This window comes from Lepisosteus oculatus, unplaced genomic scaffold (assembly GCF_040954835.1).
Source record: "Lepisosteus oculatus isolate fLepOcu1 unplaced genomic scaffold, fLepOcu1.hap2 HAP2_SCAFFOLD_64, whole genome shotgun sequence".
Lineage (NCBI taxonomy): Eukaryota > Metazoa > Chordata > Actinopteri > Semionotiformes > Lepisosteidae > Lepisosteus > Lepisosteus oculatus.
In genome coordinates this window covers 709,318-728,843 of record NW_027168193.1, presented here as the reverse complement: position 1 = coordinate 728,843, position 19,526 = coordinate 709,318, and the positions used below count along the sequence as shown (strand labels likewise).

Genomic DNA, 19,526 nt, shown 5'->3' with positions numbered 1-19,526 from the left:
GTGGACCAAGAGATGTTGTTCTATAATGTTTTTTTTTCAAATTTAAAAATATCATTTTTTCATGGAGCTTTGAATGTGATGGATTCACCCTCCTTTAGCTAGGACAGAGCTCCAGGAGCCTGGGTAGGATTCTAGCTTTCTCCCCTTGCAGGCACCTGGCACAGAAGACAATATTTTTTTCCTTAAAATCTTTTTTTTTGTGTTCCTTGTTGTTCCAAACTTAATTTTAATCACTTTTAATTAGAGATTTTATTAAAAATAGTGCAATAAATGACTAATTTCACAAAAATTAATGTAATATAAAACGGATGTTTTCAACTTTATTGTAGTGTTTTAGAAACTAATATGTCTTCAAAAATGGTTGTTTTTCACTCCTATGAATGAAAACTGTTGTTACAGTGCCTTGCGAAAGTATTCGGCCCCCTTGAACTTTTCAACCTTTTGCCACTTTTCAGGCTTCAAACATAAAGATATAATTTTTTTATTTTATGTGAAGAATCACCAACAAGTGGGACACAATTGTGAAGTGGAACGAAATCTATTGGATTTTTGAAACTTTTTTAACTAATACAAAAATGAAAAGTGGGGCGTGCAAAATTATTCGGCCCCCTTGCGTTAATACTTTGTAGAGCCACCTTTTGCTGCGATTACAGCTGCAAGTCGCTTGGGGTATGTCTCTATCAGTTTTGCACATCGAGAGACTGAAATTCTTGCCCATTCTTCCTTGCAAAACAGCTCGAGCTCAGTGAGGTTGGATGGAGAGCGTTTGTGAACAGCAGTTTTCAGCTCTTTCCACAGATTCTCGATTGGATTCAGGTCTGGACTTTGACTTGGCCATTCAAACACCTGGATACGTTTATTTGTGAACCATTCCTTTGTAGATTTTGCTGTATGTTTGGGATCATTGTCTTGTTGGAAGATAAATCTCCATCCCAGTTTCAGGTCTTTTGCAGACTCCAACAGGTTTTCATCCAGAATGGTCCTGTATTTGGCTGCATCCATCTTCCCCTCAATTTTAACCATCTTCCCTGTCCCTGCTGAAGAAAAGCAGGCCCAAACCATGATGCTGCCACCACCATGTTTGACAGTGGGGATGGTGTGTTGAGGGTGATGAGCTGTGTTGCTTTTACGCCAAACATATCGTTTTGCATTGTGGGCAAAAAGTTCGATTTTGGTTTCATCTGACCAGAGCACCTTCTTCCACATGTTTGGGGTGTCTCCCAGGTGGCTTGTGGCAAACTTTAGACGAGACTTTTTATGGATATCTTTGAGAAATGGCTTTCTTCTTGCCACTCTTCCATAAAGGCCAGATTTGTGCAGTGTAAGACTGATTGTTGTCCTATGGACAGACTCTCCCACCTCAGCTGTAGTTCTCTGCAGTTCATCCAGAGTGATCATGGGCCTCTTGGCTGCATCTCTGATCAGTCTTCTCCTTGTCTGAGCTGAAAGTTTAGAGGGACGGCCAGGTCTTGGTAGATTTGCAGTGGTCTGATACTCCTTCCATTTCAAGATGATCGCTTGCACAGTGCTCCTTGGGATGTTTGAAGCTTGGGAAATCTTTTTGTATCCAAATCCGGCTTTAAACTTCTCCACAACAGTATTACAGACCTGCCTGGTGTGTTCCTTGGTCTTCATGATGCTCTCTGCGCTTTCAACAGAACCTTGAGACTATCACAGAGCAGGTGCATTTATACAGAGACTTGATTACACACAGGTGGATTCTATTTATCACCATCAGTCATTTAGGACAACTTTGGATCATTCAGAGATCCTCGCTGAACTTCTGGAGTGAGTTTGCTGCACTGAAAGTAAAGGGGCCGAATAATTTTGCACGCCCCACTTTTCATTTTTTTATTAGTTAAAAAAGTTTCAAATATCCAATAGATTTCGTTCCACTTCACAATTGTGTCCCACTTGTTGGTGATTCTTCACATAAAATAAAAAATTTATATCTTTATGTTTGAAGCCTGAAATGTGGCAAAAGGTTGAAAAGTTCAAGGGGGCCGAATACTTTCGCAAGGCACTGTATATGATGTTTTTTTTTTCAAATTTTAAATGATCATTTTTTCATGGAGCTTTGAAGGGGATGGATTCACCCTCCTTTAGCCAGGACAGAGCTCCAGGAGCCTGGGTAGGATTCTAGCTTTCTCCCCTTGCAGGCACCTGGCACAGAAGACATCATTTTTTTCCTTAAAATCTTTTTTTTTTTGTGTTCCTTGTTGCTCCAAACTTAATTCTATTCACTTTTAATTAGAGATTATATTAAAAATAGTGCAATAAATGACTAATTTCACTAAAAATACTAAAAGTAATATAAAACGGATGTTTTTAACTTTATTGTAGTGTTTTAGAAACTAATATGTCTTCAAAAATGGTTATTTTTCACTCCTAGGAATGAAAGCTGTTGTTATATGATGTTTATTTTCAAATTTTGAAAAAGCAAAGGATTCTAGCTTTCTCCCCTTGCAGGCATCGGACACAGAGAACCTCATGGTTTTCCTAAAAATCATTTTTTATGTTCCCTGGTGTTCCAAACTTAGTTTTAATCAATTTTAATTTGTTATGTTACAAACAGGGTAATAAAGTCTTAATTGGACTATAACTAATGTCATATTGTCTGCTACAAAACTGATATTTTCAGCTCTATTGTAGAGATTCTAGAATCAACTAATAAAGAATTGCAATAAAAAAAGGGCATAAGAAGACATTACCAACAACGACCACATGATGGAGATATTGTCTAGACATTACCAACAACGACCACAAGATGGAGATATTGTCTAGACATTACCAACAACGACCACAAGATGGAGATATTTTCCAAAGAGGCAAGAGGGGCAAAGCTGCGATAAGGTAAAATCATTTTTTGAAAGAGATTGTTAGAATGCACATCCGTATCCCAAACAGAATCTCTAGTAAAATATGATCGTTTGTGAAACAGGCAAATGAGTGTCAGCTACAATATGATTGCTACATATCTGCATTTGTTGGTATTTAAGGAGTAAGAGTGCAGGTTTAAACCTGCGATCCAGTGTGTTGAAGAATTTCACAACACTACCTCTAGCACATATGGAAATAAATCCTCATAATGATTATTGCCCTGGGCATGTACCAAAAAATCAGTGAGCATATATATATATCACTGGGTTGAAGCTAGAAACACAGAATAACTGCAAACACATCCTAAATACAGTGTTCCAGCACCTTTGACCTCATCCAGAACGTATCATTTCTTGAAAGGGATTGCTGTCCGAATGCACATCTGAATCCCAAACTGAATCTCTAGTAAAATACGATCATTTGTGAAACAGGCAAATGACTGTCTCAGGGGCCCATTTCTCATTGTCAGACACATGTATGCAATGCTTTCACTGTGCATTGAGCAATAGGGATCAAAAACACCGCAGGTAAGGTTAGAAGTCATGTTCTATGATCATTTCTTTCAGCATTAGGGACTAAATATACTAAACGTATGATGCTAAAATGTTATTTTTACATATATTAATGTAATAAATGATTGCTTATGCTTTATAAACAAATCTAATTATAATAAAAGCTTAAGTTTTGTATTTATCTTGTACCATAGAACATGATTTTCTTTGTATTTCAAGCCCACAAAGTGTCCAAATGATGCACCTTTGACCTCATCCAGAACGTATCATTTCTTGAAAGGGATTGCTGTCCGAATGCACATCTGAATCCCAAACAGAATCTCTAGTAAAATACGATCATTTGTGAAACAGGCAAATGACTGTCTCAGGGGCCCATTTCTCATTGTCAGACACATGTATGCAATGCTTTCACTGTGCATTGAGCAATAGGGATCAAAAACAGAATGGAAACAGACATGGAAACCAACGAGGATGGGATTTGAACCCATGCGTGCAAAGCACAATGGATTAGCAATCCATCGCCTTAACCACTCGGCCACCTCGTTAACAAAACTGGGCTGTCCCAACTGGGTTGGCGCGCTCCAGATGATCTTTTTCTTTTTTTTCCCTCGTACTCGAGGGTCATTTTCCTGTTCCACATGCGATTTCAACATTTTCCTTGGGAGATGTCAAGCCAGCAAGCCACTGCTGTGGTTCAGTGGCCAGCGTGGAGTTCAGTGGCCCTGTTGTACACAGAAAGCACATTGAGCTCCTTGGACATGAAAAGTTCCAGATAAAAGCCATTTGTCATCCTTTCTCTTGGTGTCGATGTTGCTATTGTATGTAAAGGTGGCAACTTGCTCAGCGAGCAGGCGGAGCACACACCGAATGCAGATGTGTCTGAGTGGTGTGTCCAAGTGGCTGCAAAAGGACAGCATTCACGGGGCGCTGTGGCTTAGTTGGTTAAAGCGCCTGTCTAGTAAACAGAAGGCCCTAGGTCTGAATCCCAGTGGATAACCGCCTACGGCTAGACTTAATTAAATGCAAGTATTCATTTCCTGTCTTTAACACGACTTGTTTTTCTTAAAATGGATGCAACTTGCAAAACATGAAATACAAACCTTGCTAATCAGCGCTAGCAGCTGGCAAAAAAAAAGAAGTCAGCAATGTTTTTTTTCTTTAACCTTAACCCTGCTAATGGAGAAGAGTTAAACGACCGAGTCTATGCAGCTTAAACGGTGCGCACGTCGGGTTCTTAGCTGAAAGGGTGGTAAATCACGCTCACCCCAGTCCTTAATCTTTTAAAGAGGATACAAAATTGAACCTAGTCGCCACATCACATACATCCTGTTCAATGATAAAAAGGTAACATCTATCCTCGCTCCAGAGTAAATCTCACGTTGAGGGCATATTTTTTTTCACTTTACCGTGAATCGGGCTCGGCTGCACAGAGGAGAGAGCAGAGCAATGAGGTCACGGGGACAGGGGAGTCACACGCTGGCTGTTTGAACACGCGGAAGATCACTGAGGGATCCACAGTATATGGACCCTCCGTGCGCAATCAGTCCGCACTCCGGACTCTGAATCCTGCCATCCGAATTAAGATCTCGGCAGAACCTGAAGCGCAGTTCCTTCTTAAAACGTAATCTGGTGAGCATTTCTAGAATCGTACTTGTATAGATGCAGCCTTTAATGTGTTGCTAGGTTAAAATTGATGACTTCTTGTATTTCAGTAGGCAACTGCCCTCTTGATTTTGGATTTAATTTCTTTATTACAGTGGCGCTTTTATGAAGCCAAGGGACCAGGGAGCTGCCCCAGTACTGGGATGGCCAGTTCGAAATCATAGAAACTATTGTCAATTCCAGTCCCATGTCAGTGCGAGCAGGGATTTTGACATCTTGTTTTGCTATGTTCTGCACCAACAGGCAGGTGGCTCGGCCATTCCGTTCCAGTCTGGGGGTACAACAGACTGCTAGGTTCAGTCTGATAAACTGAGCTGATGGTTGGAAGAAAACCATCTCAGCGTCCATTCTCTGTCCCTTCTTTAGGACAAGGCGTACCGGAAACCCTGCTGTTGACGCAGGAACGATCAGGTCCGATTCGTTTACTACCTGGCAGGCCTGAGGAATCGTCTGACCTGACCGAATGTTCTCGGGGTCACCGCTTAGAGAGTGGGCATCTGGGTCCACCCGTTTCCACAGCACACTGTTTACTGTGTCCAGCTGGGCGCCCAGTCGAACCAATAGGTCTGCACCAATGCAGACCGAATGGGTCAGCTGAGGTGCTACCTGGAAGTAGTGAGCAAACTTCCTTTTTCCGATGGAGATGGAAGCTACACAGCTTCCTTTGCTCCAAATGGACCTATGAGGTGGGGGTGCCCACCACAGAACCTGTGACTGCGTCACCAGGGTCACCTGACAGCTTCGCGACAGGTCCTCGAACAGACCTTCACTGATTATGGACTTCTCAGAGCTGAGGCTAAGAATTACATCATCAACCTGCACTTCTGCCACCTGGACCCCCTCCCACCACCATGGGGTGGTAGTCCTGGACCCCCTGAGGTACCAGGGTGCACAGAAAGGACTCCCATTCATTACCGGACAGGGAGATCCACTCTTCTTCAGGGATGAAAAGGGGGTGTGCTTTACCTGGCGGGTCAAGCAGCTGCTCGGAGCACTGCTCCTGTAGTTGGGAGACCGTGGGAGTGCTGGCCTGGGCAGGACTTCCCTGTAGTTTTGGAAAGCAAGAAGAGACATTTATTCTCGTCCAGAGGAACCAGGAGGAACCTCCAACTCAGCTATAGTGTTCAGTGGGCACTGTGTGATCACAGCATAACCACTGAATCCCCCTTTTTGCTGTGCAACAGGCTTAGGGTTTTTGACCTGAGCCCACAATTTTCCACGCTGGCAGTACACCAGAGGCTCCAGCCTGTCAAGCAGGTCTTGGCCAATGAGTAGTGGCTCTGTTTTTAACCTAGAGATGTAAACAGGATGCACCACGTTCATTGGCCCGAACCTAAGTGCCACCCACACTCGGTGTGTGATCCTGGCATGATCCTGGGTATAGCTGGAAATATCTATCTTACACGGTTCTACCTTAAGTCTGATGCCTTTTCCTTTCGCTACTCGTTTGAGCTCGCTGAGTAGATCGGCTGACATCAAACTAATTTCAGCCCCAGTGTCAATCAGTGCTTCTCTATCTAAGACGTTTTCAAGAGAAACCTTGATATAAATACGCCTTGCTTTGCCTTTCTGGCTGAGATTCCCTAAGAATTGTTGGAAGCCTGCCTTTTCTTTGACTTCAGGGGCGGGGTCAGCGCCCAACTCAGAGTCACAGCCTTCTTCCAGGCAGGAACCCTCCCACCCAATCAGATAGACTGAGGGAGGGGCTTGGGACGGATCCCCGCCTCCTCCAGTGAGAAGGGGCGTGGTCCCCCTAAGCTCATTCACACTTCCGGCATTCGGTGCGGAAGGTTTACCCTGTCCTGATCTCTCAGGCAGGGCTTGTTCAAGCCTGGCCAGGCGGGCTGCAGTCGACTCCCTTCGTCCAGTCTTATGATAGGCTCTGCCTGAGCCCTTGCCTTCCCCGTAGCGCTCACGGCGGCTCTGACGCTTAGGGCGGCCCTGCCAGCCTATTTTGCGCCGGGGCTTAGCGAGCTCAGGAACCTCAGCTGCCTCGAGCTGAGGCGAGTCGTCAACCCTGCTGGCTTTAGTGGCGAACACAGCCGTTTTAGCAGGTTTTCGCTCTGAGGAAGCAGAGACTTCAGCTCCCCAGGCTTTTTGAGCCAACCTTCTAATGTCAGCCATTTTCATCGCTTTTGCATCAGTGTGCATCACAATCATTTTCCTGACTGAGGGATGCAGATTAGCAATGAATAAACCTTTGAAATTCACGTTCTCTTCGCAACCCTCTTCATTCCGCCCTGCAAAATAAGTGCGCCTAAGCCTCTGATAATAATCGCGAGGGGCTTCAGCTTTTTCGTGCTTAATATGGTGCGCTGTGGCCACGGCAGCTATGGGATCGATAAAAGCCGAAAATTCTCCGATCATTGCCTGACACAGCTCCTCAAAGCTATTACAGACCTCCGGTCCTTGTCTAGACATCCACTCGTGGACCGCTCGGCTGGTAGTTTTCCTTACTTACATAGCCTTTTCCTGTTCGGACGCTTCGGGCATAAACTGCAAAGTATATCTCAGCTCATCGATGTAGGTCTCCACATTCTTCCCTGACACTGACGGGTCAAACCTTTCTACATCTTTGGCTAACTGCCTCAGGGAGTGGAGGTTAATTTTTACGGTTTCTCCGCGGGCAGGGAGACGGCCGTGATCAGGAGCAGGGGGTCTATGCCTGAATTGACTCGCCCTTGCGTTTCGCGCAGGACTCGGCGATCTCCCCCCATGCCGATCCGACCACAGACCCTGGCCGGGAGAAACCTCCTCCCGGCGCGCTGGGTGAGCGCTCCGGGCTGCTAGGTGGGCTGGCATGCAAGTGGGATCTAGTCTATTTTGCTTCCAGTACGGCAGCATCTGACTCCTTTTGCCTTTCCTGGCTGAGCTCATTTAAACTCTCAATTTCTTTTTCTTTTTCTTTCAAGCTCGCTTCCAGGTCTCTCCTAGCTACCTCAGCCGCAGTTTCTCTAGCAGACAAGTCATCTAATTTACCTAAAACTTCCCTGAGTCAGTCTTCACTTTCCTCATTTTTCACTCTCTTTTCTCTGATTATATCCAACAACTCAACTCGCTCCGCCTTATATCTTTCTAGCGTTCCCTGAAGCTTTTGAAACTTTGTCAGCTCGGACAAAGACAGTTCCAGCTGTTTAGCTAGATTTAAGGTGAAACAGAAAAAGAAATTGAGGACCAGAACTGCGTTCACAAACCCTCCTATGTTAAGCTGGTTCGCTACCTTAGCTACTAAATCTACTTGCAGCTTCTCAATATCATCAAAGTTCAACTTTTCGATACCACTCCAGTAACCAGGATTGTCGTCGCTAGAAATAGTACTTATAAGCGACTCCACTTCAGACATTTTAGCAGCCATTGTCATTACGTCAGAGAAACTTTAAGAGTATTACTTTTTTTTTTCTTTTTCCAAAATACAGTATGGAATCTAGACACCCGAGCAGATGGATTTCCAATCAGCACACGTTACACTAAACGCTAGAAAACAGGGGGATTTCTTTACGCAGTTATCAGCACACCCGGTATTCGCTTATAGAAGCCGCGGTGCTGTGCTGAACTTGAACTCACAGCAACATCAGTTATTCTGTGCGACTGATTCTCATTTCATTCTAAACTCGCCCACCCAGGGACGCCATTAAATGTAATGGTTTGATGGGTTTACTGAGACAATTATTAATTGTAGCAGTAATCACGAGGTTGTTCGTTGGGGCTTTTAGAAAATCAATCGTCAGAACAACTAACAACGCACACACAGGGGTTCAATACACTAGATACATTTATTAATATAAATTGTGCACCAAACATATACTAGTCTGCCTGGATACGAGTGGCAGACCTTACTGTGAGGGTTATCAATATACAAGGTATATAATCCCGAAGAGATGCAAACACAAAGAGATACACAACAGAGAATATATGTCAATATATATCGTTCGGTTACCAAATCGCTAATCAGTGTTATTACCCACTGTTACTCTAAACTCGGAAGTAAATACATTACTCATGAATTAAATTGATAACAACTTGTGTTGAGGTACAATTGAATTCTCGAGACGCAATGTAGAACATGGGGTTTACTTATCCACTGTGTATGGATTTGGAATTTCCCGGCACGAACATCAAACCAGCTGACAGGCTCTGTTGCAGCCTCTGTTCCAGCGGTTGTCCAATGGGCGTTGTCCCGGCATCCTCTGGCTACCGGCCAACCAGTCAAGGTGCAGCTCGGAGTAGGACGGGCGGAGGAATCTGACTGCGGCGCGCAGGGCAGTCGTTGCTCTGAGGGGATCTACCAGCAGTCCGGCTGGCTGGTAGAAAGTCTCTATGCACAGAGTGTGACCGCGAGTCCTCACCAGTCACTCTTGTGCCTGGGAAGAAGCTGGTTCGTTCCCGGTCCAGCACTGCTTCTGAATAAGCTATTCAGGTTGTCGACGAGGGACCAGCCGTAGGGTCCAACTGTCCAACACAAACACAATCTGTAGCGTTTAGCGTGACATAGTCTTGCAGGCATCGTGCTGTCTCACTGCAATACTATACCGCTGGAGGAAACAGTCCATCTGGCCATGAAACTAATTTGAACGTCTAGCTACAGCAACTAACAATATCATGATTTATTCAGGATTTGTGGAATCAACACGTCCCGGAGACAGCTTCCGAAATCGTGAGCATTCTCTGGTGGTGTCCTGCAGGGCTTTTGCGGGTGTGCGTTGGTGGTATAGTGGTGAGCATAGCTGCCTTCCAAGCAGTTGACCCGGGTTTGATTCCCGGCCAACGCAGTGGCGATTGGTTTTAAATGCTGTCATGAGCCTTGGATTGTGACTAGCAAAGCGAAGCCATTTTGAAAGAGCTAAAGCACTGCAAAACGGAATTGAAGGAGAATCTTACAGGGGATTCTGAGCGGTGTCTGCATACACGCAGTCCGATACGGGTGCTGAAAGCTTGAGCTACTCTCAATGTCATGCTGCCTTTCCCCGGAGTAAATCTGTTACATTGAAAGAATGCTTCTGGTAGGTTCAAAAAGGGACCCTTGTTAATTGGAGAAATCAATGATTTCGAATGAATTCTGTATGCGTTAAAAGACAGCTATACACAGAAAACATGCAGGACACTGCTCATGATGTCTCAGTGCGTTTTTCCAAGCCATCTGACAAAGCCCGCCCACTGAAAACTGCAGCACATCGTGTAAAGACGTTCAACTTTGTAACTACTGCACGCACAGGAAGCAGAATAAATTCCTCTTTTCAAACTGTCAAAGGTTTGCTTTGCGAACGCTGCAGGACATCGCACAATCTCTTTTGAATGGGGACAAACCATTTCTTATGGGGCGCAGTAAGTACAGACGTTTAAAAAGCTCCACTCATGCCGACGATGCAGCATGAAGAAGCGCAACCTAACGTTTGACAGACAAAAGCCAGGCGCCGCTACAAGCAATATGAAATCAAACTGACAGCACACGGCGTTTCGCGCTGACTCAAAAGTGATCTCGACAGACGCTGTTCTCTGCATAACGCTGAAAGAGCTAAAGAGCGTTTCTGTTGAGACGTAACAAGCTCGTTTCTTTCTATCATGATGTCACCATGACCAAATCTGTCTTTAAACACCTTGCTCAGTCTCTGACGAGACTGTCAAAAATTGCTTTCGCCGATTGTATTGCAAACCGGCGGAAGCGGGGTATTGGGAAAAGTTTTCAACTAGCAATAATCGCGCCTCGGCTAAACCTCACAGGCTACGATACTGCCACTGCGCAAAGCTGACGGTTGCCAGGCAACCGCGGGGATCCTATGGAAATCGTTATCGATCGTCTCATGGCATGTCGTTGCGGTAACCCTTCATATTTGTCGTCTTCTTCTTCTTCTAGCTTGAGGTTTTGAAGAATTTCATGACAGACAAGGGCTCCGTTGGGAACAAAAGGCGTTGTGAGAAAACCGTTGCTTATTTTCAGCAGCAGAAATACAACCCTTTAAATACAAGATGACAGAACAATGACGAAGGGCATGCCGGGAGGAACTCATGCACTACAGAGGAAAGGGGGCGGGCACGTACAGTTCACATTCAAGCCACAAGTACTCTTCTCGGATGTTACACAAACAAATCCTAACGTCTTGAAAGCATTGCAGCATGTTTGTGTCCCACTTCCCGTGGCTGCAGGACGACTGACACGAACGGACAAACACAATCTGTGGCGTTTAGCGTGACATAGTCTTGCAGGCATCGTGCTGTCTCACTGCAATACTATACCGCTGGAGGAAACAGTCCATCTGGCCATGAAACTCATTTGAACGTCTAGCTACAGCAACTAACAATATCATGATTTATTCAGGATGTGTGGAATCAGCACGTCCCGGAGACAGCTTCCGAAATCGTGAGCATTCTCTGGTGGTAGGGGCGTTCAAGATGGCGCTCAGGTGGGAGGTAAACTTTAGTGGTTGGGGAGTTTTTTTTTGAGTTTTTCATGACCTGAATGTTAATTTTTGCTTTTTTTGACTACAGAAAAATAAGGACTTAACACTAGTTGTTTAAACTTCAGTTATAATTGAAAGAAAAAAAAAACGATTTTTTTTTAGGTTTAAAAAGTCCGATATGAGTAACACTGGGAAAAGAAAAGAGAGTGCTGGGTCTTCGAAGGAGAACTGTAAGATACCTCAATCGTATATGTATAGCACTACAAAAAAATCGATGGCAACTAAAGGGAAAAGTGAAGCAGCTGCAGGGGCAGCAAGAGGGCGGAGGCGCCGCGCGCCCGGCCGACGTGTTGGACCGGTGCGCTTTACGTGCTGAAATAAACACGCGACAGCCCCGAAATGTTTCCAGAGTGCTGTGCACTGAAGACTTGCCTGGTGCTCCTCCGTGCAGATTGTTTGTCCTCCTCCAGTGCGGGACGAGCCAACACAAGGGAGCGCATTCGCCAACATCCAGGCACGCAATGCGATTTGGAAAGCAGCTCCTTTCCAAAGAGTTGCACACGAACGATCCTTCAGTCCCGCTCGGGGGGCACGGAGCCCCCGCCACACACAGCTTCAAGTAGCGAGTCAGGCGCCAGGGCTTTCGCTTACGGCCACACCACCCTGAACACACCTGATCTCGTTTGATCTCGGAAGCTAAGCAGGGTTGGGCCTGGTTAGTACTTGGATGGGAGACCGCCTGGGAATACCAGGTGCTGTAAGCTTTTGCTCTCCCGGCCAGCAGGGGTCGCCGTTGGTGCCGTAGGCTTTGGGAGGAAAACCTGCAGGATGGAAAGGTGATCTATAGCCTCATCTCTAGAGATGTTTTGTTGCTGTGGCATGTGTGTGACCCATATTCAAAAAAAAAACCCGTCTGTTAAACGAATATCGAAGCTGCCTCTAAATCTGCAAATGAAGATGAGTCGATAAACCACTCGTTTTTCGTATAACTAGACATATATTCATTTGTTACCGATTTCATTCATTGAGCACGGATACAATAGAGGTACAGCCATTCACTGTTTGACATGTCTGCACTGGTACAGAACTGAGCAATCAGAAAACGGGTGAAACTGTCTTTAGACTCAGCATACAGTACCGAGGCCCCCCATGACCAAATAAAGGCTAACCTCGATAATCAGCCTAAAGAACGCAAACTACAGCAAAACGACTGACTTTGAAAAGGGAATGAACGTCCGGAAGGAGTAGTGGAACTAGCTTGAGATGCTTCTCCGGACCCCTAACTAAAAGCCAGCGAGAACCAGCAGCGGCGTCCACTCCTGTCGAACCGGGATCCTTCCGCAGCCACGCAGCTCGTGGTGTCCTAACGCAGTCCCCCACTACCAGAAATTATGCAGTCGAGATTCCCACATTTGGGGAATTCGCAGGGGTCAGCACAGCCGGAGTGCAATGGCCGAGCCTCGCCCTGGGTGAACCGATTTCGATTTTTAAGAACTTTATTTTCTTTTCACAATAAAATACAGGACATCACAAATCAGAAAGCTTTACATTAATATACATACTTAAAACAGTATATATGATCACATCTCATTACATTTTGACACGGTAACAGTTACATAGTAACAATTTCTTTTTTCTGGTACAAATCACATTCTTTACTTAAACATGATAATGTTTTTCACAGTCTCTTGAGATATTGACCTATGCTCTCTATTTCCCACAGATTTTCTGCTTCCTCCCTCCCTTCTCTCCACAGATCTCTGAGGTAATAGTTCTCTCGGGTGATGAACAGGGCCAGGCTACCTGCTGCCTTGACTGGGACCTCGATGCCTTTGAACAGCCCCATGTTCCTCAGTCTCCACAGGGCGTCTTTCCCACTGTTCACCACGGCCCAGATCCTGTCAAACACGTCAGGAGGAAGTTTGACAGGAGAGATGCCGTATATGACGAAAGCAGCGGTCAGGGTAAATTGGGGCGAGAGAGCCTGCAACCAATCTTCAAACTGTGCCCAGAAGGCCTTAGCAAAAAAACAGGACCACAGGAGATGGGTCACAGTCTCCTCCTCACCGCAGCCCACCCTAACGCAGCGAGGGCTGGGGGTGAGGCCCCTACGGTACAAGAAAGTTCGTACCGGTAAGCACTGGTGGACGACACTCCAGGCTAAATCTCTGTGAATGTTGCACAGAAACTTAGAGGATGTGTGTTTCCACACCTTCCTTGTTTGGGCTGATGTTAAAATGCCCACAGGGGTCTGCCTATTATTCTGGGGTGCAACGAAATCTTCCAGTTTTTGGACGCTGACATCTCGGAGGGGAATATGGCCAATTGGGTGAGATCTTAGAATACTTTTAACTGTCCCATAAATTGCAGGGCATGTGTCAGAGAGTGGGACATCCAGCTTGGGTCTGACACCCCACACTCTGAACACCTCCCTACCTACCCAGAGCCTGGAAAAATAAGTCCAGGTACGCGCTGCAGGTGCTGTTGCAAAGCCTCTCAGCACAGAGGCCAGGAAAATGCACAGCAGCTTCGTAGCAATATCTGGGACAGACTTCCCCCCTGAGGGTAGCGGCCTGTACATTATTTCCCTTCTGAGTCTTTCCTGCTTTCCACCCCATAGAAATTGAAACATCAATCTCCTCAGCACCGCCGCAACACGGTGTGGGATTGGGAAGGTAGAAGCCAGAAAAATCAAGACAGGCAAGAGCTCGGCTTTGATGACCAGCAGCTTCCCTGTCATGGTGAGGTCTCGGTCCTTCCATTGTATCAGTTTTTTGTTTAAGATTGGCAATTTGTTCTGCCAATTTACTGTTCCCATCTCTTCTCCAAAATACACCCCCAGGACCTTAATTCTCTTCTCTTGCAGCCTGAGATCATGTCCTTCTTTTGGCTCCCTCCAGTTCTGATAAAAAATCTCACTCTTAGATTTGTTAATTTTTGCAGAGGAAGCCAAGGAGAAACGATCACAGCACTGCAGAGCTCTGCTAATTGAGGCATTGTCAGAGAGGAGCAGGGTGACGTCATCCATGTATAGAGATGTCTTTACCTCTCCTCCCCCACTTCCAGGCACTGGTATCCCATTAATGGCCTGATCCTGGCGCAAGGCACAGGCTAAGGGCTCCATAGCCAAAACGAATAACAAGGGGGATAATGGGCAGCCCTGCCTCACCCCTGAACAGACTTCAAAGGGGCGTGATCTATTGCCATTAACCATTACTCTGCTGTTGCTACCTGTGTACAGCAGGTTAATCCACTTTCTCATGATGGGGCCAAACTTCATGTGCTCAAGTACCGATGTTAAGTACTGCCGGTTTAGGCGGTCAAAGGCCTTTTCTAGGTCTACACCTAAAATGCACAGAGGGAGGGAGCGATCCTCTGAGTACAGACAGACATCCCTCAACAAGGCCAGGTTGTCGCTCATCAGGCGTCCTGCTATCCCACAAGTCTGTTCTTTCCCTACCAGTGAGGCCACTACATTTTGTAGGCGCAGGAAAAGGGCTTTGGACAGGATCTTAGTGTCCACGCCTAACAGGCTGAGGGGTCTCCAGTTCTTTATGTCATTCTTTGCTCCTTTCTTAAACAAGAGAGAGATAGTGCCTTCTCTTAAGGAGTCAGGCAGCAATTCTGTCTTATAGCTTTCCTCGAATAGGAGCAGTAGCGGATCCTGAAGCAGATCCCAAAAGGTGCAATAAAATTCTTTAGGGAGCCCGTCAGCACCCGGAGTTTTCCCCTTCTGTAAGCTCTCCATAGCCTGTCTCAGCTCTTCTACTGTCAAATCCCTCTCAAGTACTTCCCTATCTTCTTCACTCAAAACGTTTTCTAGCTTTGAGGTAAAAAAATGAATTTCTTCATCCTTTACCTCTGTAGAGCTGTACAGTCTTGAGTAGAAGGCCTCGGTGCAGGAGAGGATAGCACTCGGCTCTGTTCTCTCTTGTCCCTCCTCATCAACTACACTTTCCATGACAGACTTGGAGCCTACCACTTTCCTGAAAAAGAGGCGAGTACACTTCTCATTTTCTTCCAAGAACTGCACTCTGCTTCTTAACAGCACTCCTCGACTACTTTCTTCGGCTGTGCTCCGGATGTCCTTTTTTAAAAGGGTGATATCCTCGAGCACATCGAAGCCACTGTGCAGCATCGTGTAGAGACGCTGCAGCTGCCTCTGTTTCCTGGCTAGCACTCCTCTCCGTCTGGCAGCAGCCTTCCTTCCCTCAGCCATGAAAAAGACCTTTGTCCTCATCTTCACCTCCTCCCACCACTCTCCTACTGACCCGTACAGACACTGCAAGGACAGCCACTGTGATAGTTTCTCCTTGTAGCGGGATACTACCCCCTCGTTCTCTAGCAGCTTTGTGTTGAGTTTCCAGAGACCTGGGCCAAAGACAGTCCTGCCCTGGAGTTCCACTCTACACCCTAAAGCCTGATGATCTGAGAAGAAGACAGGCTGAAGAGTGACCCCAACAACTTTCACTCTCTCTGAGACAAAGCAAGAGTCAATTCTGGAGCTGCTATTCCTCCCTGACCATGTATATCCTGCTGTTGTGGGATATATACATCTATATGTGTCTGAGAGTTTAAAGTCTTGAACTAAGTTTTGCAGGGCCAGTGAGCTGGAATCCAATTTTATCGGAGAGCTAGACTGCCTGTCTGTGTGCTCTAAGATACAATTAAAATCCCCTCCCACTATCACGTCTGTGCTACTTAACAATAGGGGAGAGAGTGCCTTGAGTAGCTCCACCCTTCCTCCCACGTCAGTAGGACAATACACATTGATTAGCCGCAGGTTAACGGTCCCCCATTCCACATCCACACACAGCAACCTGCCATCTATGACCCTCTGAATACTTTTCAATTTGAAAGCCCATCCTTTGAAAAGAATGGCCACGCCAGAGGCTCTGTTGTTATTGTCCCCTGACCAAACAGAAGGCCCTTTATCCCACCTATCTTCAAAGCTTTTATACCTCTCTTGATAGGCTAAAGCACACTCCTGCAACATCAACACATCTCCCTCTCTCTGCTGGAGGTAATCAAAGACAGACTGGCATTTCACTCTGTCATTGATACCTCTGGTGTTAAGAGAAATTATGTTTAGAGCCATATTACATAAGAAAGTGGAACCAGTCTTTACAAAACACATTTCTCTTCGGTCTCACCTGTTACCTTCTTCTTTTTCTTTTTCTTCTTACCAATTTCCTGCCAGCCATCCTCTGAATGAGCCTTCATCAGGGTGGCAGCAGTAAAAGCATTCACGGAGTCCATTTCAAGGAAGGGGGTAGAGGGAGGGGTGGAGGGGTTCCAGCTGTCCCCATCGCCATGCTCTCCTTCCTCCTCGCTCGGGGAGAAAACAGAGTCATTTTTCCTTTTCCTCAAGTCCAGCTCCTGGGAGCACTGAGGGGAAAGGGGTGCAGCCGATGCACCAGTCTCCTCTTCCCCCTCACCCACCAGCTGTTGCAGATCCTCCGTGACGGACTGGATGGAGGAGAGGAGGGCATCTGTAGCACTTGCAGAGTCTGAGAAAAGCAGCTCCGCTGAATCCTGGGTATCGTCGCTGGACCCGCTCCACCGGTGGGGGCCCCACACTGGCCCTCGTTCTGAGGAGCAGGAGTGGGGGAGGGGTCCTCGCTGTTCTCGGGGGTTTTCAAACCCTCGTGCTTGTCTGGTGCAGTCTGCGGTTGTGGGAGCGTAGTGGATTTCTCTTCCACCGGCCCCGGAGCCACAGCAGGACTGATCCTGGCTGGAGGCTGAGACTCTTTGTCCAACAAGGGTTCTTTGTTTGACTTGTTGTTTGCTTTGGCTTTTTGGGCCGGTTTGGCTGAAACAAGCACTGCCTCATCCTTTCTCATTTTGAGTTTATTGGCGTAGGCGTGAGGGCAGTTCTTAAAAACGTGTCCTTCCGAGCCACATAAATTGCACTTTGGCAGCATTGAACAGTCAGAGGCTAAATGTCCCTGTTTGCCACAGGTCTTGCAGCATTTCACAGTGCAGGACGATGCCAGGTGTCCCACAGCACCACAGCGCCGACACACCTTTGGTTGTCCCACATAAAAAACATAGCCATTGCAGGCGCCCAGCCGGATTGTAGAGGGCAGGTGCCTTAAGCCTCCATTTACATTGTCCGGTAGCAAGCGAACCTCAAATTTTCTTGCTCCTGTTTTTATACCGTCAACATCTCTAACCTCAGTTCCATGGTGGACGGTGCAGTACTGCTTAAGCCAGGTGTGAATGTCCTCCGTCTTTGCCATTTCCGAGAACATAACAACATGCACCGTTTTCCTCTCTCTCTGTGTCAGAGGCTGCAAGTTGATCTTCTCAAGGGCAGGAACTTTCCCTCTTTTTGCCTCAAACACATCCACACATTGTTCAAACAGAGAATAGGTAGCAAAAACAACCTCAAATGCTTTCTGACCTGGGAGAGCGAAGATGAAATCCAAGTGCCGAGGTTCAAAGCCAAGTTCCTTCTGTAACACTTTTCTGCTGAACTGCATACGATCCATGAAGAGGTCATCCAAAAGCTCAAAACGTACAGCATTCTTGCGGGATCCAAAGGTTGCCATCTCAAACTGCAAAACAAACACTGCTTCCACAAAACAAGAAAACAATCCAACTACTCCAACTACAGGCTGATCAAGGTATCTCCCCTGCCAGGTAAGCCGAGAGCTGCAGGCGATGAGCCCGGAGCTGAACGGGCCCCACTGGCTCGTTTGTAAGGCCAGGTGCATTGCCAACCACGACCGGCAGGGCAGAGGCCTTGAAGGCGGCCTGGGCTCCTGCAGCTGTCCAGCCACGCACTCTGGTTTCTCTTCATCTCGTACAAATCTTTTGCCTTTTACTAAAGATTTCCATGGAGAGGAGCATGAATGAGTTCCATACAATTTTTGTGCTTCCCTGCCTTCGGGTGGGGCGCAGCTGGGCTGGTCAAAGAGAGAAAACAAAACCGCTCACAATCGCTCTTACAATGCAGTAAGTAGCACAGGCTACTTAAACACATGAATGCAAAACAGCATTTTTCAGCTGATTCAAAATGTACCTAAAGGAGAAGCATTATTGAAGACCATCAATTACCAAGAGCTTTTGTCAAAGGTTTTGGTGGTCATTTTGAATGACCACAGAGCGCTGTGACCTCGTTTTTACATCTCATCCAAAAGACAGCGCCATTTTACAACACAGCATCTCCGTCACTATACTGGGGCATTGGGACCCGCACAGACCTCAGGGTGAGCGCCCCCACCGCCGGCACCATTAACACCGCTTCCAGCTGGAAGCTTTGTTTTTCCCTGTAGCTCACCCTCATCCGGGTACTGACCTGGCTCACACCTGCTTAGCTTCAGTGGGTTTTCAGTTGCGAGTTGCAAGGGGATGCAAGTGATGGAGCCGCTCGCTGCAAAAGCCACTGCATTGGCCGGGAATCGAACCCGAGCCTCCCGCGTGGCAGGCGAGAATTCTACCACTGAACCACCAATGCTCAGTGCCTGGGCCTTCAAAAAAGACGCTTTTTTGGTGCTCTGTGCAAAACGCATCGACATCTGCTTCCAGCTGCAAAATGCCATTCGCGGACGCTGAAGAACTTATTTCCAAGGCAGCGGGTACAAGCGATTGGGCGTTTTAAAACCACCAGGAACAGCAAAGAGGCGCGCTTCTTTGCTTGTGCCGAAACACACCGACTGGAGGCGGACAACGTAGTCGGCAGGATTGGAACCTGCGCGGGGAGACCCCAATGGATTTCTAGTCCATCGCCTTAACCACTCGGCCACGACTACAGCAAGCCCCACCGCCGCTGCGTTCTTGCTACAATCTTACCTGGATCGCGAGGCGCCAGCGGAAGCCTATTTCAAAGTCGTTCTCCGTTTCAAAAAAACATTTCCAAAATACAAGCCTTGCAGACAGACACGCCTCAGAGGATTTAAGGGTGGCTTCATGTCGGAATGATAAAGTCTCCCCGTCCGGACATGAAAATGCCACTTTGTTACACACAAAAAAAGAATCAACAACAGAGAAATGCCCACAAGCATTTGAAAAGCCGCACCACGTCGCACTTGAAATAGCTCTTATATTAGTGGTAGACGCAGGAATCGCCTTT

The 19,526-nt window shown here is 46.6% G+C and overlaps 7 non-coding genes across 7 annotated transcripts; 3 read left to right on the top strand and 4 right to left on the bottom strand.

The window, feature by feature from the left end:
• Positions 1–3,855: 3,855 nt before the first annotated feature.
• trnas-gcu (transfer RNA serine (anticodon GCU)) lies at positions 3,856–3,937 on the bottom strand. Its single transcript has one exon. It is a non-coding gene; the product is annotated as a tRNA-Ser (tRNA).
• Positions 3,938–9,751: 5,814 nt separating this feature from the next.
• trnag-ucc (transfer RNA glycine (anticodon UCC)) lies at positions 9,752–9,823 on the top strand. The gene has a single exon. It is a non-coding gene; the product is annotated as a tRNA-Gly (tRNA).
• Positions 9,824–10,657: 834 nt separating this feature from the next.
• On the bottom strand, positions 10,658–10,799 carry LOC138232862 (U4 spliceosomal RNA). Its single transcript, XR_011187304.1, has one exon. It is a non-coding gene; the product is annotated as a U4 spliceosomal RNA (small nuclear RNA).
• Positions 10,800–12,094: 1,295 nt separating this feature from the next.
• LOC138232945 (5S ribosomal RNA) lies at positions 12,095–12,213 on the top strand. The gene has a single exon (XR_011187386.1). It is a non-coding gene; the product is annotated as a 5S ribosomal RNA (ribosomal RNA).
• Positions 12,214–18,234: 6,021 nt separating this feature from the next.
• On the top strand, positions 18,235–18,351 carry LOC138232912 (U5 spliceosomal RNA). Its single transcript, XR_011187354.1, has one exon. It is a non-coding gene; the product is annotated as a U5 spliceosomal RNA (small nuclear RNA).
• A 489-nt stretch (positions 18,352–18,840) lies between these two features.
• On the bottom strand, positions 18,841–18,911 carry trnag-gcc (transfer RNA glycine (anticodon GCC)). Its single transcript has one exon. It is a non-coding gene; the product is annotated as a tRNA-Gly (tRNA).
• A 213-nt stretch (positions 18,912–19,124) lies between these two features.
• On the bottom strand, positions 19,125–19,206 carry trnas-aga (transfer RNA serine (anticodon AGA)). Its single transcript has one exon. It is a non-coding gene; the product is annotated as a tRNA-Ser (tRNA).
• Positions 19,207–19,526: the final 320 nt, after the last annotated feature.